This window comes from Neofelis nebulosa, chromosome 11 (genome assembly GCF_028018385.1).
Source record: "Neofelis nebulosa isolate mNeoNeb1 chromosome 11, mNeoNeb1.pri, whole genome shotgun sequence".
In the NCBI taxonomy this organism is placed as follows: domain Eukaryota; kingdom Metazoa; phylum Chordata; class Mammalia; order Carnivora; family Felidae; genus Neofelis; species Neofelis nebulosa.
In genome coordinates, this window is record NC_080792.1 from 17,210,207 (window position 1) to 17,225,827 (window position 15,621).

At 47.1% G+C, this 15,621-nt stretch overlaps 1 protein-coding gene across 12 annotated transcripts in view; it reads right to left on the reverse strand.

The window, feature by feature from the left end:
• Window positions 1–15,621, reverse strand: part of ZNF532 (zinc finger protein 532) — a 110,697-nt gene that overhangs the window by 85,898 nt on the left and 9,178 nt on the right. The gene's annotated exons all lie outside the window — the stretch shown is intronic.

Below are 15,621 nucleotides of genomic sequence, written 5' to 3' on the forward strand. Positions count from 1 at the left end.
CCTTTCCGGTCCCCCTGCTGCTAAAAAAAGTGCTGAGAGGGGCACCTGGGCAGCTCAACCAGTTAAGCGTCCGACTTCGGCTCAGGTCATGATCTCGCAGTTTGTGGGTTCGAGCCCCGCGTCCGGCTCTGTGCTAACAGCTCAGAGCCTGGAGCCTGTTTCAGAGTCTGTGTCTCCCCCTCTCTCTGCCCCTCTCCTTCTTGTGCTATCTAAAATAATAAATATTAAACAAAACTTTTTAATAAATTAATTATCAAGTGCTGAGAACGACTAGGGAAACGACGGGCTGTAAGAACCAGACGACAGCAGTCTGCCACAAAGGGGCCGGCAAGATACAGGTTGGCTACGTAGCTGCTCTGCCTTCTCTCTGGCGTCTGACAGGAAATGGTTCTCCCACCTCACTACCAAAGACGGTCAACACAGGACAAGGAAAAAAAACCACAATACACCCGGTGAACATCTTGGGGAGTTTCTGAACGATCGGGATATTCTGGAACCACTGAGCTGATCGACGGAGAAGTAAAAACAACTCGACCCCGACTCCACGCCATCGCTTCTCTCTCTGGCTTACGCACAAGAGAACCATAAGCCAAACCCTTTAAAGAGAAAGCAAATATTAAGGCCAACCATTTCCCAGGTAAGCCAGGTCTTCAGACAATTCTAAAAGATCGAGCCACAGGCACTTAGGACCAAAAAAACACAGCTTCCCAGTTATCTCATTTCTAAGACTTCACGGTTAACGTACTCCGTGATCGGCAAAGATTCACTGAGGTCTGCGGTAACGCACAGAAACTTCCAGTTGTTCTTTTTTTTTTTCCCATCCGAAGTACAAGTCGGAAAGTGCAGATCCAATAACCTGGAATAACCAACTGGTTCTCTTTACTGACACGCATTCCTTAAGACTTTCTGTCTGCCGATCACTACAGGAACAGGTCAAGGACCCCACCGATTCATCCCCAAGCCTCGGAACCTTGAGTCTTTCTGTGTGAGCTGTCACAGTAATGGCAGGCCACCCCCACCCCTCCATCTCCTCCACTTCCCACCCCAGGGACCTTCCAGCCATTAGAACTTCTTAGATTCAAAAGCTGTGTGAACACTGCCACACCACTAGAATCTCTCTTACCTGGAATGCTCAGGTAGCATCCTTGAAATAAGCTTTATTCCATAAGAGACTCTTAAAAACTGAGAACAAACTGAGGGTTGATGAGGGGTGGGAGGGAGGGGAGGGTGGGTGATGGGTATTGAGGAGGGCACCTTTTGGGATGAGCACTGGGTGTTGTATGGAAACCAATTTGACAATAAACTTCATATATTGGAAAAAAAAAAGAAATAAGCTTTATTTAAGCCAACAGGCTACCATTTACTCAAAATACCTTTCTTTCGTTCCTGTTTTGTTTTTTCTTTTTTAGATTTTTTAAATGTCTTTTTTTTTTTTTTTTCATTTATTTTCGAGAAAGGAGAGACAGAGTGTGAACAGGGGAGGGGCAGAGAGAGAAGGAGACACGGAATTAGAAGTGGGCCCCAGGCTCTGAGCTGTCAGCACGGAGCCCAACGTAGGACTCGAACCCATGAGCCGTGAGATCACGACCTGAGCCAAAGTCAGATGCTCAACTAACTGAGCCACCCAGGTGTCTTTTCTTTTTTTTTAATTTGAGAGGGAGAGAGAACATAAGCAGGGGAGAGGGGCAGAGAGGCAGAGTGAGAATCTTAAGCAGGCTCTGTGCTGAGCATAGATCCCATGACCTTGGGATCGTGACCTGAGCTGACATCAAGAGTCGGACCGTTCAACCAACTGAGCCACCCAGGCGCCCCATTCCTGGATTTTTAAAGCATGTGTTATAAGGCAAGTACATGTATGCTCTTTGCCACTCCTCTAAAACCCAAAAATAGAAGCAGTCTCCAGGAGGTCCACTCCTCAGAGGTAAGCTCTGATAACATTTGGGATATAGACTTGTAAATGCACACATAAACATAAATATAAATACACGTATACATTTTCAACGTAAGAAGCTTTGTCACGTTCACCAATATCTTTCCATGTCTATGCATGTTTCCATCATGCTGGACATATGTTCATGTTAATTCAGTGCATACATTTGTTCAAGAATACCCTTTTAAATTTAGATTTTGATATTTTCCAAAGAGATTTGGCCGAGGCAAGGAACCACGAGAGAGACCTTTCCTGGAGAATTCTTGCAAAAATAAGCACACTTCAAAAAATAACCTTTAAGATATACAGTGTGGAGTTTCACCCATTTGCTTTAAAATTCTAAAGATGTATTTTTGGCTGATGTTGTAAAATGAAAGATGAGGGCAACAGACATTAAAATCATTTACTCATGCTCATAAATCATAACCCTTCTGTTCAACTTCCGTCATTCCATCCATCGAGACGACATATTCTAGATGTTGTGGTAAACTAGGCTTGTCTGTGGATAAGCATTTACCCATAAACGTGTAATGTATTTATCTCTATTTATCCATGTGTGATGTCTCAGTACTCTCTCACTTCTACCTTCTTCAGGGATCTTAGCCTGACGGAAGTCTTACCTAAACAATAAGCTACTTCTCCCAGCTCAAAGAAAGTATGAACCCAGAAGTTCTGCAAGCTTCAGGAGAAAGAGCAAACTGGTTGAGGCTGGCACTTAACATCGTATCATGCCAGGATTAGAAAGGAAATCATATGGGTCGACCATAAAAAAAGGGCTGGTCAGAAAGACATATTGAGATATGTAGTCACTTTTTTTTTTTTTTTTTTGAAACAGAGAGAGACAGAGCATGAGCAGGGGAGGGGCAGAGAGAGAGGGAGACACGGAATCCGAAGCAGGCTCCAGGCTCTGAGTTTTCGGCACAGAGCCCGACGCGTGGCTTGAACTCACGAGCTGCGAGATCATGACCTGAGCTGAAGTCGGATGCCCAACCAACTGAGCCACCCAGGTGCCCCACGTAGTCACCTTTCTAAGGTACCTTGAGTCAAGCTTACTTCCTGTAAGTCAATTCCTATTTTAAATAAAGAGGCTTCGGGACACCTGGGTGGCTCAGTTCGGTTAAGCATCCGGACTTCGGCTCAGGTCATGATCTCACGGTTCTTGAGTTCGAGCCCCGCATCTGGCTGTGCTGACAGCTCAGAGCCTGGAGCCTGCTTCGGATTCTGTGTCTGTCTCCCACTCTCTCTCAAAAATAAACATTTTTTTTTTTATTAAAAATAAATATATAGGTTTCAAACGTGCAAAAGCACAAACCAAAACTCAAGTATAAGAGAACTATTTAACCCCATTTATAAAGCATAATTCATATATCTGGTGATTTTTTAAAAAATTTTTTAATGTTTATTCATTTTTGAGAGAAAGAGAGACAGAACATGAGCGGGGGGCGGGGGGGGGGGGGTCAGAGAGGGAGACACAGAATCTGAAGCAGCCTCCAGGCTCTCTGAGCTGTCAGCACGGAGCCCAATACGGGGCTCGAACTCCAAACCATGAGATCATGACCTGAGCCAAAGTCGGACACTTAACCGATTGAGCCACCAAGGTGCTCCTATCTGGTGATTTTTAAATGTTTGTAAGTGCAAGGGTCCCAGGTCCCTCTAAAAGGAAGGAAGGAAGGAGACATTCGCCGATGAACACGGAGAGGTCCAAGGAAAGAGGAAGAGGAAAAAATAGAAGGAAAGAAGCAAGAAAGGAAGGGAGGGAGGAAGAGAGGAAAATGTGCGGGGGGGGAGGGGAGAGGAGAGGGAACCCAGCATGCATACATTCACAGTTAAAACAGCGGCTGGTGATCAGACAGGTAGTGTTTGATGTGCAGTTGCTACTATACTTTTTACTACATTTTACATTTCTCAAAAAAGAGAGGAGGGGAAACAGAAGAAAAATTCCTTTACCAAGGCAACTGAGGCGGATGGGATTTTAGCAAGCAGATAGTAAGTACTATTAAAAGTCTAAAAAAAAAAAAAAAATACCTAGAAGTTGTTAAAGAGGTAATAACTACCCTTCTAGTGAAAGAGAGCAGTGAAGACATGGGGCCCTGGGCACAGTAACTGCCCTCTGGGTGGAAGAGAAGCAAATGTTTGGATAAGCCCAGGTGATAACAGTTAAGTACTGACAAGTGAACTTAGTTTTATTGAGGAGTTTATATTTCTGAAAAATGTCCTTTTAAGTAGAACGTACAAGGTAATGTGAATGCTGTTCTCTTAATAACTTTATTTTATAGAAAATGTAAAAGGTATATATGAAGAGGCAAGGAAAATATGAAGAAAAAATAAAAGACAAAACAAGGAAATACGTTATATGGCTCAAGAACGACAATCTGGTGGATTTCAGGTAAAGCCTGAACAAGAACCCCTTCTTTATTTGTGGCAACCTACCTAGAAAGAGTCAGGCTCAAGTTTGTTTACCTCTACGTAGCTAACTTCAGAGCTTTTAACTCGTGTGCTATCTAAATGCTTGGGAAAAAGGAAAAGAAAATCAAGAAAGGAGAAAATACAGAATATGCTGAAGCTGGGGGGGGGTGCGGGGGAGGGGAGCAGGAGAGGAAAAGATTCAATCAGAAACATTCGCATTTAAAAAAAAACGAACTCAAAATAAAAATACCCGATTTCATATTTACAAAATTAGAAGACAAATGATATCGAGCCACGAAAGGGTACATTCGAAGCAGCTCTTCACTTTCGAGTGGTTAAGGGATTTAATATTAATTTTCCTATGTAGTTTACTAACATCACATACAAGTTCCAAAATGCCCAGCTTTCCACATTTTCCTGTTAGAAAACTACCTAAGAATTCCATCCTGAGTCTTCCTGTATGAAATTAAATATCCCATAAAGATGGTGTTTTGTTATTCAAGCGATTACATTCTTTTAAAAAAAAATCGTTGCGTTTCTTACACGAGATGGGAGCGTAATCCCAGAAAACCTTCACGGAAGACACTTAGTTCTGCTCCTTCAGGGTTCTGATTTCCTAGAGTATAGGACATCCACAGAACTAACTACGCTAGTAGAGCAGTAAAATGATTTTTGAAAGCAGAGCACTAACCTAACAAAAACGTCTGCGGAGGGCTCCTTTCATTTCAAAGCCCCTGCTCAAAGGAAAATCAGTGCGTGCATGTGATTTCTACTCCTCTAGGCCCCTGGGGCTGGAGGGTGAAGCAGCTTTCAAAAGCCAGGCTGCCTCAGTCACTTCCTCAGGAAGTGGGACTTAACCACAGCTCGCCCCCGGCTCAGCGTGGTCTCTGGCATTCAGAGAGGGTCTAGGATTTGGCAGAGGTCACAACACTGGCGAGTCCCCCGTGACCCAGACGCTCCTGCGCACTCCGGCTTGGGGGCTCTGCTTTGCTTTGTGGTTCTTGTGGGGGCCCAGGGGAAAGGGGACAGGTCCCTCACTGCTGCGGTGGACCAGACCCTTTGTGGACCTCCTTCTTCTCCCCCCAGACCACCTCAGTGACCCAAAAGGCACAGGACACGGGCTGCCGGGTCACCCTCGGACTAAACCTCTACCAGACATACCCAAATTAAGCACCTCCACTCAATCCACATGACCACTGCTTTTTCTTTGCTCAAGAGTCAAAAATAGAATTGCGCTCACTTGCCGTGAGTGCTAAGGTCTGGGGCAGTGCAAGATCTACTTACTGAATATACAGAGCTTCCCAAAATACCTGTCCCATGTTGCTCTTTAGAAAGCAGACTGTCAAATGTAAAGGGCAGGGCTGTCCTTCAGGTCAGCATTTCACAATGATGGCTCTGCTAGAAAAGCTCGAGGTAAGAGTTCACTAAAAACCAAAGCACTGCAGGCAGGACCGGAACAGCTTGCTCAGCTCGGCCCAGGGCCTCCTGAGCCCGCGCAAGGGCGCGATGGGGTAAGCTGCGTCACCAGGCTGGCCACACCTGGCTACCAGAACTCCGTTATCTGGACATCTGGACGTGCACCTTCTCCCTAGGGGTGTCCTCCTCCATTTCCCCTCCAGGAACAGCTGCCTGGGCTGCGTCTCTGCAGAAATCTGGTGTAGGGACAATAACAAGGTGCTCAGGGCAAGGGCTTGCCTAGACAGACACCCACTGAGCTCGGGCGTGATGAAAGGGAACCTTCAGCTAAGGAGATCACCATGGGAATCTCACTCTCCAGAGGCACACCCACAACCAATAAATTCTTAAAAGTCCAGAAAGAACAAAAAAACTGCTCTTTTCCTTAGTTTTTTGTCCCAAAGGAAAAAGGGCAAGCATCTTATTTTCTGTATCTGGACAACATGTCATTGATCTTAGGGCACAGGGGCAATGTTGAAAACGTATTAAATCTTCTCAAGTGAGAGGCAAGCATATAAAAATGTCTGGTGCAACAGAACCCTGGAAAACATGTAGATTAGCAGGGAAATGACTGAATCAATTATGGTATGTCCTTTTTAAAAAAATTGTGGTGGCGCACCTGAGAGTCTCGGTCAAGCGTCCAACTCCTGATTTCGGCTCAGGTCGTGATCCCAGGGTCACGGGATTGAGCCCTGCTTCCGGCTCCATGCTGAGCGTGAAGCCTGCTTAAGATTCTCTCTTTCTCCCCCTCTGCCCCTCCCCTAATCACGCGCATGCAATCTCTCTCTAAAAAAATGAATGAAAATAAATTTTCAAGAAATTGTGCTAAAATAGATAACATGACATTTACCATCATAACCATTTTGAAGTGTATAGTTCAATAGTGTTTTTTAATATTTAAGTTTATTTATTTTCATTTCTTTTTATTTATTTTTGAGAGACAAGTGTGGGTGGGGGTGGGGCAGAGAGAGAGAGAGAGAGAGAGGGAGACACAGAATCCCAAGCAGGCTCCAGGCTCTGAATTGTCAGCACAGAGCCTGACACGGGGCTCAAACTCACAAACTTGGAGATCACGACCTGAGCCGAAGTCGGAAGCTTAACCGACTGAGCCACCCAGGCGCCCCTACAATTCAACAGTATGAAGTACATTCACATCATTCATGGTACACCCTTTTTTTTAAATTATTATTATGGAATATTATGCAGTCATTAGAAGTAAGGTAGATATGGAACAATCAAGGTATACTATTTAGTGAGAAAAAAAAAAAATCAGGCCATAAAACAGTGTCTAAATTACATTAAAATTTTTCAAAAACACAGTCTGTAACAAAATTTTTAAAAATCATTGCATTTTACGTTTCTCCATATAGACACGTAAAAGGAACAGAAAGGCTCAGGACACACACCGAACATTCTGACACTTTAATCTAGAGAAGAGCAGGGGATTGGCAGACAGGGCAAGGATATTTTTTTGAAGTTCATCCACCCAGTGTAGGTGTGCATTTTCAAAACCTTGTACCTACAGGGCAACAGATGAAAGTTCAAGTTTTCTATGAACTTAGGGGCAGTCAAAATCATCAATCTTAGCAATTCTGTCAAAGGTACTTTTGTATGAGCCCTATTTCCCCTTGGATTTACCTTCTTTCAACTAAAGGACCTTTGTGCTGGCAATTTACTAATTCATCAATGAGTTCACAGAAATAACGAAAGAGTCTGGGCTAAATCTGTCACCATCAATAAACTTCAGGAAAATTCATTGTGGCCTCTGCTTGAAGTGGGTGATTCAAATAGTTTCACAAGAAAGCAAGAAAAAACATCTAAATCTCTTCACGTGTAGCTGTAAGGTGCTTTCTGAAACATGCCTGATGAATTCCAATATTTCAAACTTGAGAGATCACTTGCCCCTTCACGTGCTAAAACAAAGGATTCCTCGTTCAGCAGTGAAACTCGTAAAAGCTTTGGAAGGTTTCTTTTGGCATTTTATAAATACCACAGTTTTCTGTAGCATCTCTGCACCTCTAGCTCAAAGTACAGATTTTCTAAATTGGAAGGGATATTTCAAGTATACAAAGGAGAACTTCAAAGCAGTTCTCCTTTATCACCTGAATACGCCTTCTAAATTTTCGTACATAAACCCTAAATCCCGCAACAGAAGACTTTGTCCCTGAAATGCTACAATTAACAGATCTAATTTCTGCGGTCTCTTATTCATTTTACCAGCAATTTTTCTTTTAGTTTGAAGGTACTAAATTTAAAATATTTGCAAACAGGGGCGCCTGGGTGGCTCAGTCGCTTTAGTGTCCGACTTCGGCTCAGCATAATCTCACGGTTCATGGGTTCGAGCCCCGCATCAGGCCCTGTGCTGGCAGCTCAGAGCCGGGAGCCTGCTTCGGATTCTGTGTCTCCCTCTCTCTTTGCCCCTCCCCCGCTCGCACTCTCCCTCTCTCGGTCTCAAAAATAAACAAACGTTAGAAACCGTGTATTTGCAAACATTTTTGTTTATATTCTTACTACCCAAAGTCTGGAAGTATTGTTCTTGCTAAAAGGTTTTAAGCCCATGGTTCTCAAGTGGGGGCGATTCTGCCCCTTCTCCTCCATCACCACCGCCAACACTAATGTCTAGCGAGGTCCAGAGACGTTCCTGGTCGTCTCAATCTGGCAGGGGCTGAGGAGTGCGCTATGGGTATCAGGAGGCTGCCAAACATCCCACAATACAGGGGAGCCCCGCAACACCACACTGAGCACTAAAGCTGAAAACCCGAAAATAAATAAAATAAAAATGTTTTTAAAGGGGTGGGAGGCGCCTGGGTGGCTCAGTCGGTTAAGTGTCTGACTTCGGCTCAGGTCACGATCTCGCGGGTTGTGAGTTCGAGCCCCGTGTCGGGCTCTGTGCTGACAGCTGAGCCCGGAGCCTGCTTCAGATTCGGATTCTGTGTTTCCCTCTCTCTCTGCCCCTCCCCTCACTCACATTCTGTGTCTTTCTCTCTCTCAAAAGTAAACATTAAAAGAAAAAAATTTTTTAAGTTGAAAAGCCTTGCTCTCAGTAAACAGATTTTCCCCTGTGACCCTGCCCCCCTCTCACCAAGACCTAATCCTCTTAAATAAATCACCATAAACCTGCCCCCTCCCCCCAACAGCATCCACAGGAGACTTCTAGGTGGAGGTGCTGGTGGGCACAGCTCAGGCTCACCCCGACCCCGTTCCTCTCCGCCGACTCAGGAGAGGTGTGCGCAAACAGCTCCCGGGGTCATTATCACAACTGTCCTCGCATTCCAAAGTGATGCCGTCGCCTGAGCATCAAACAATTCTCACCAGACGCCAATTTTGTGTAAAACGTGTTCGGAATTATAAGAGGTACTACCCCATTCTACCTAATACAACTCAGAGCATCCCCCTTAGTTGTCACCCACGGCAGGCCTACTGGCTGCTGACTTTACAAATAAACTCACTCTCCAGTTCTCTTCCCGGAGCAGACGGCAAGCAGAAAAACACAAAGGACAACAACGAGTCACATCATTTCACCGGTCACCATGTTACACTAAAAGGAAGAGATCCTTGGAAGCTCTCTCCCCATTCCTCTCAAGGCCCTCCCATTTTTCACCTAGTTCATCAGTGACAACCCAACAGCTTGAAGAATGTTCACCCAGGAACGTTCCACCAGAGAGAAGGGACTCCACAGCCCCGGAACGCGGGACGTGCCGGGTCAATCGTGTGCGTGCGTGTGCTCAGACACACGCACACGCAGCTTTCTTCTCTCAAGGCTTCCCTGACCCTTCAAGTGCTACTGTGAGCTCCCAGTGCGAATCTCCACTCCGGGGACCCAGGCTTCACACTGGGGAGCACTAACCCAAAAGTATCAGGAGCTGGAAGCTCTGGGGTGAGACATCGTTGGGACAGGCTTGACACAAGGTAAGAGTAACTGTTCTCCTTGGGGGGTAGTATTAGGAAACAGGAATGCATTCTGGAGTGGAGTGTGAGGGAGACGCTTCCGGCCCATTTTCCTGAACAACCTGTAAGTCGTGTTTCCAGGTAGCTCCTCTCCAGGGGCACCTCCCCACGGACCCAAGATGACTCAGGAAAGAGTATGTAACAAATCTCCAAATATGGAGGAAGAACAATTAAAAAGGCAATTCCAAAGGGGCTCTGCCTTAACTTTAATGCCACAGAAATGATGACAAAAACGCCTGGCCGGTTCTACAATCATGCCCAAAGGAGGCGATTTGTGTTTTAAAATGCACAGGCACAGGGGCACGTGGGTGGCTCGGTCGGTCGAGTGTCCGACTTCAGCTCGGGTCATGATCTCACGTTTGTGAGTTCGAGCCCCGTGTCAGGCTCTGTGCTGACAGCTCAGAGCCTGGAGCCTGCTTCAGATTCTGTATCTCTCCCCCCCCCCCCCCCCCAATCCCCTGCTCATGTTCTGCCTCTCTCTGCCTCTCAAAAATAAATACACGTTAAAAAAAAATGTTTAAATGCACAAGCACAAAGTAGGTACACATATGTATGCTAAAGGAAGAAAAATCAGGAAAGGGAGCAAGGGACCTCTCAACGTTTACCTACGTTCAGTACCCAGAGCCACGATACATCAGTGTCATGGAGAAAGCCAGAAATACCTCACAGATCCAGACAACAGGAGAAATACTGGTTGACCCAGAAGCAGTGGCTCTGAGCCTCAAAGATATTTGAGGCTGCCACCGACTAGCGATAGAAATGACACCTATAAACCACAGTATGTTGTAGCGGTTACGAGCATGGGCTTTGGGGTAAGACAAATCAGAGGGAGTCCTGGCTCTTCCCTTTACAAGTTGCAAGACTCTGAGCGAGTTACTAACCTCTTTAGGCTTCTGTTTCTCAAATGAAAAATGGAAATAACAAGATCCACTTCCTAGGGTTTTTGTGAAAGTCGAATTAAACAATCCAAGTAGGTGCTCACTCCTACGTGGGCTATCTGGAATACAGTAAATACTCATTACTTGGGAGTTATCGTAACATCAACACCAGGTCAGCGAGAGGACTGTAGCACAGAGAAAGCCCTAGAAGAAATGAAGCCACAGCTCTGATGGTCTCAGATAGGTGATGACAACAAGATCAATGCCATCAGAACTCCTAGCAACTCCCTAGGACAGAATGAACATCCTTCAGTGCCTTTTGCAGATGGGATGGCCCGGCAAGGTCTTCTAAGAAGCACAACACATGCAGGACGAGTTTTTCCTATCCTCAGTGGCCTGAAATAAGAGCTCTGTGTAACCAAAGAGGTTAGAGCTAAATGCGAAACTCCAATGGAGGTCAACAGTATCCTAAGGCTCAAAATTAGAGGAACAGAAAGAAATGTTTTACACTTCTATGAATCATCGAAATCAAAACCATTAAGGCCTAATTATTCTTACTCAAGTGCTAAACTATGTGTTTAATCTCTCCCAAAATTAACATTGGCCCAATAAGCCAGACTTGCCTTTTGCCAAACAGATATGTACCTATGAGGGGCCCCAAACATGCATATCCATACACACACACACACACACACACACACACACACAACTACCTAGGCGGGGCCTCAAGTATACATCTATGTACCCATGAGACCCTAAACATGAGGCTTAACAAATCCTCCAGCCATTTGGCCAAATTTCCCCCCTCCAGGATCTCAGTCCAGTGCATTACTGGACAATCGGCATCCACTCACTACGCATTTAAGGGAGCAAACGCTAAAAAGCTAAACATGCTGTTTTTTGTGATTTTGAGTAAATAGAAAATGGAGAAAAGATTCCATCTCTACACTCAAAAGAGCTCATACCGAGAGTAAAGGGTGTAGAATTGGGGTCAGAAAGATCCAGGCAGGAATGCCAACTCCCAACAACTTAGCCTTGACACGTGTGTTCATCTCTCGGAGCCTCAGGTTTCTCAGGCATAAAACAGGATGAGACCACCCTCTTGTCAGGTAGCAGACCCCTCGGGGGTGCTTCACGAGCCCAGTGAAAACTATCACCCTTCTGGGGTCAGCAGTAACCCCGCCCTCCTAGTCACAGCTGATTAGACCAGGACCAGCCAGACCGTGGTCTTGAGAACCAGAAGCTGGACTGAGGAATTCAGCTGACGTTACTAGCAGTCTAGAGGAACGACGTGGAAACAGGGGCTGTGGGACAGCCACGCGGGCCAAGTGCGCCAGAAAGAGTCCGCGGTTCTACCAAGGGAGAGGCGCAAGGAGACAGCCGAAGACACGCGGCCCCGCAAAGGACACAGCGAACCGTGTGCAGGGCGATGGAGTTACTCCTGGCAGCAGCCACGGCCGTATGATCAGCTCCTCTTCTGCCGGTGTTAGTTTGAAAAGCTAGGTCTTGATCACGTGTCCCGTGAAGTCACGCAAACTCCAAACGATCTTGTGTCGTAACGCCTGCCCGTGTGACTCTTACGCTGTCAGGAGCTACTGCTTCTCCCGGTCCCTACTCCCAACCCCAGCCACCTGAGCAACGAGGGTCCTCACTCGCCACAGCACATGAAGGCTGCCAGGCGAAGCTGGCTCTGACTCAGGTATCCGGCGATCGCTAGCACTGGTGGCTCACACTGCCCTCGCTCGTTCACCTGCTCGCTCACCCCACAACCTTCCCGTGGGCCTCTCCTGGGGGCACGCGCATCATTCCCACCATCGCCTGTCGCTGCGGTCCTGGACCTGAAGTACCCACTTGTTCCACGTCGTCATAATCTGCTCGTTCGTGCCCGCCCGCCAGACTCGTGACCATCCACCTAGCCTCTGCTATGCCTTCTGACATCCTCCGGGTGTCCATCCACCTAGCCTCGGGCTCCTAACTTCCCCCGATACCTGGTGTGCTCCAGTAGGGCTCTGAACTCACCCCCAACTCAGACGAACTTCCTCAGTGCCAACCCATTTCTCCAGGGCTGGCCCCACGGCCTTGCCCGTCCCGAACACCCAGCCTTGTTGCTCTCCCCCTGGCCCCACCCCACTCCCCTTCCAGCAATCTGTGACTCCTCAACAGCCACTCACAGGCCAGGCAGACACTCCCACACCAGGCACAGGATTCTGCACCAAACAGGGAATTGACAGATTTAGCCAACCATTACAAATCCTACCCAGTGTGCCAGATTTATACGCCCTAGAACTCAGAGTCCACATGTGCAGTAAGATCTAAAATTCAACTAGGATGTCTGTGAAATGGAGCTTTCTTACGGAGATGCGGGGACGGTAAACTCTCTCGTGTAACAGACATCACTCTATCATTTGCTGATTTCATCAACACGCGTTCCCAAATTTAAAAAATACACTAAAGTTTCGCACAGCTCTTAGAGTTCAAAACACGTAATACACCGAACTCCTTCCTGAAACTCAATTTCTTGTTTGGCCGAAGACCAAGCCCTTCCCCAACACCTCCCGGATCCAAGGACTCCCCAGTGGCTGTCTTCATGATGTGCTGGAGAAGCGGGTGGGGTTCATTAGCCGGTCTTCCAGCACCTCTCTGTGAGGTGGGCTCACGGGGACTCCCATTCACAAGTCACCTCGATCCCTCGTCGGGCGTGGAGGCTGACACTGTGGCCGGCCAACAGCTCTGAGTCCTCCCCTGTCTTCAGATCCTGACTCCCTGAACCAAACACGGCAGAGTCTCTCTCGAGTGTGGATTTAAGGCCAGACGGTCTCCCTCACAAGGACTTAAAACGGATACCCCGGCCACATATCTCAGTATTAAAATTATCTTCAGTGTTATCAGACCACAGGTGCCAAAGTGGTCAAGACGATAAAGGAGGAGGGACGCAGTGATGTAGGAACAGGCATAAACTGCTCTGGTCAGATCGCGTGCACGCAGAAACCAGCGTTTGGGCCAGTCTCGGCACCTACGGGCAAAACCCAGTTCTGACGCCCATCTGCACTCACCGGCATCACATGCAAAGCTGCAGGGGGAGCCCCTGCAGAGTCAGGCAGAATCAGATCGCTCTGGAAGCCGAGGAAGCAGGTCGGAAACCAAGGGAAGCAGTGCAGACCCGTGCTACTCAAAGTGTGGTCCGGGGACCAGCAGACCACCATGACCTGTGAGCGTGTCAGCCATGCAGAATCTCGTCCCCCACCAGCCCTACGAATCACTACCTGCATTATCCAACGAATCCCCACGTGGCTGGCACGAAAATCAAAGTGTGCGAAATGCTATCTGGACAGGAAGGGCGCCCTGGACCAGGCATGGGACTCTGGGCGGGAGGCACAAGACACCAGCACCAAGCAGGAGCCGGTATTTGGAAAAGGCAGCATGATTTCAAAACCAGCTCGTCCCGGGTCCGAATCCAGGGTCAGCCGCCCGCTAGTGGTACTACCCGGGACCATTCACTTCACCTCTGTTGGAGCTCGTGGGGGGGGTGTTAATTACACTTCACAGGGGACGACAAGTATCTATCTAGCATCTAGCACGTGGCAGATTTGCGATCAACGCTGCCTTTCCATCCTGAAGCACACACCTGCCTGGCACGGCTGTCTGGATCCTGTGATGCAGAGGGATAAATGAGCAACTCCCGGGAGAGAAAAGAGGTCCAACCCAGGGGAGCACGGGTTTCTCTAACAAGGAGATATCACATCATTCTCACGCTCTCTTTTTCAACCAAGAGGGGAACTCAACGTCAGTGAATATGAACACCTCAGGGCACCAGAGAAAGTTCACTGCTAAATTAATTCAGATGTCCATCCAACATTCCAGACCAGCCCTGTCCCCACATACATAGTTTTAAATCTTCTAGTAGTCACATTGGGAAAAAAAAAAAAAGGGGGGGGGGGCAAAGGGAGGGTAAACAAATCTTAAGTTCATCCTTTTGATAACTTTAATTTAGTAACAGTTTGTATTCCACCAAAAACGGGATCATTTCAACATGTAATCAACATAAAAAAGCATTAATGAGGGGCGCCTGGGTGGCGCAGTCGGTTAAGCGTCCGACTTCAGCCAGGTCACGATCTCGCGGTCCGTGAGTTCGAGCCCCGCGTCAGGCTCTGGGCTGATGGCTCGGAGCCTGAAGCCTGTTTCCGATTCTGTGTCTCCCTCTCTCTCTGCCCCTCCCCCGTTCATGCTCTGTCTCTCTCTGTCCCAAAAAAAATAAATAAAAAACGTTGAAAAAAAAAAATTTTTAAAAAGCATTAATGAAATATTTTACGTCCCTTTTGTAGACGTCTTCAAACCCTGCTGTGTATCCCACGCCTACAGTTCACCTCGTGAGGACGAGCCACCTTGCAAACTCAGCGGCCGGATGTGGCTAGTGCCCACCCTACTGACAGACAAGTTTTAGCCAACAGAATGTCATTCACGGATTCCTCGGATCCCTTCTCCACTCAGTCTTCCATCACTACCAAATCCCCACGTGCGAGTTCATGAGTATCCGGTCACTGCCGAGCAAACCCGGGAAGCAGAGGGACATGGGAAAAGACGGAACAGGGGCTGTGGCTAACCTGCCGTACTTTCACAGTCATGGTTTTTGGTTTTTTTTTAACTCTGGTTAACGTGAATGACATCACCTAGACTATGGCCAGCACGGACGAGAGTGGATTCGTCTGGAAGCAGAGACAAAGTACGAGACGATAACCGCAAAATTCATCCAACGTTTTCCAACTACAAATGAACGTACGGCCAAGTGGGACCAAGGATGCCACCCTCCTGCCTACATGTCACCCACTTTATGCCAATTTGGGCAGATGTAACTGAAGACCTTACAGACAAGGCAGGAGATGCTCACTGTGTATTTTCCCGGGCAAAAAAAAAAAAAAAAAAAAAAAAAATCTACTTAAAAACGAAGTAAAAGGTAGGACAGGAGAAACAATACCCTCTAAGATGAGAAAAGAATGTCAGGGCAAA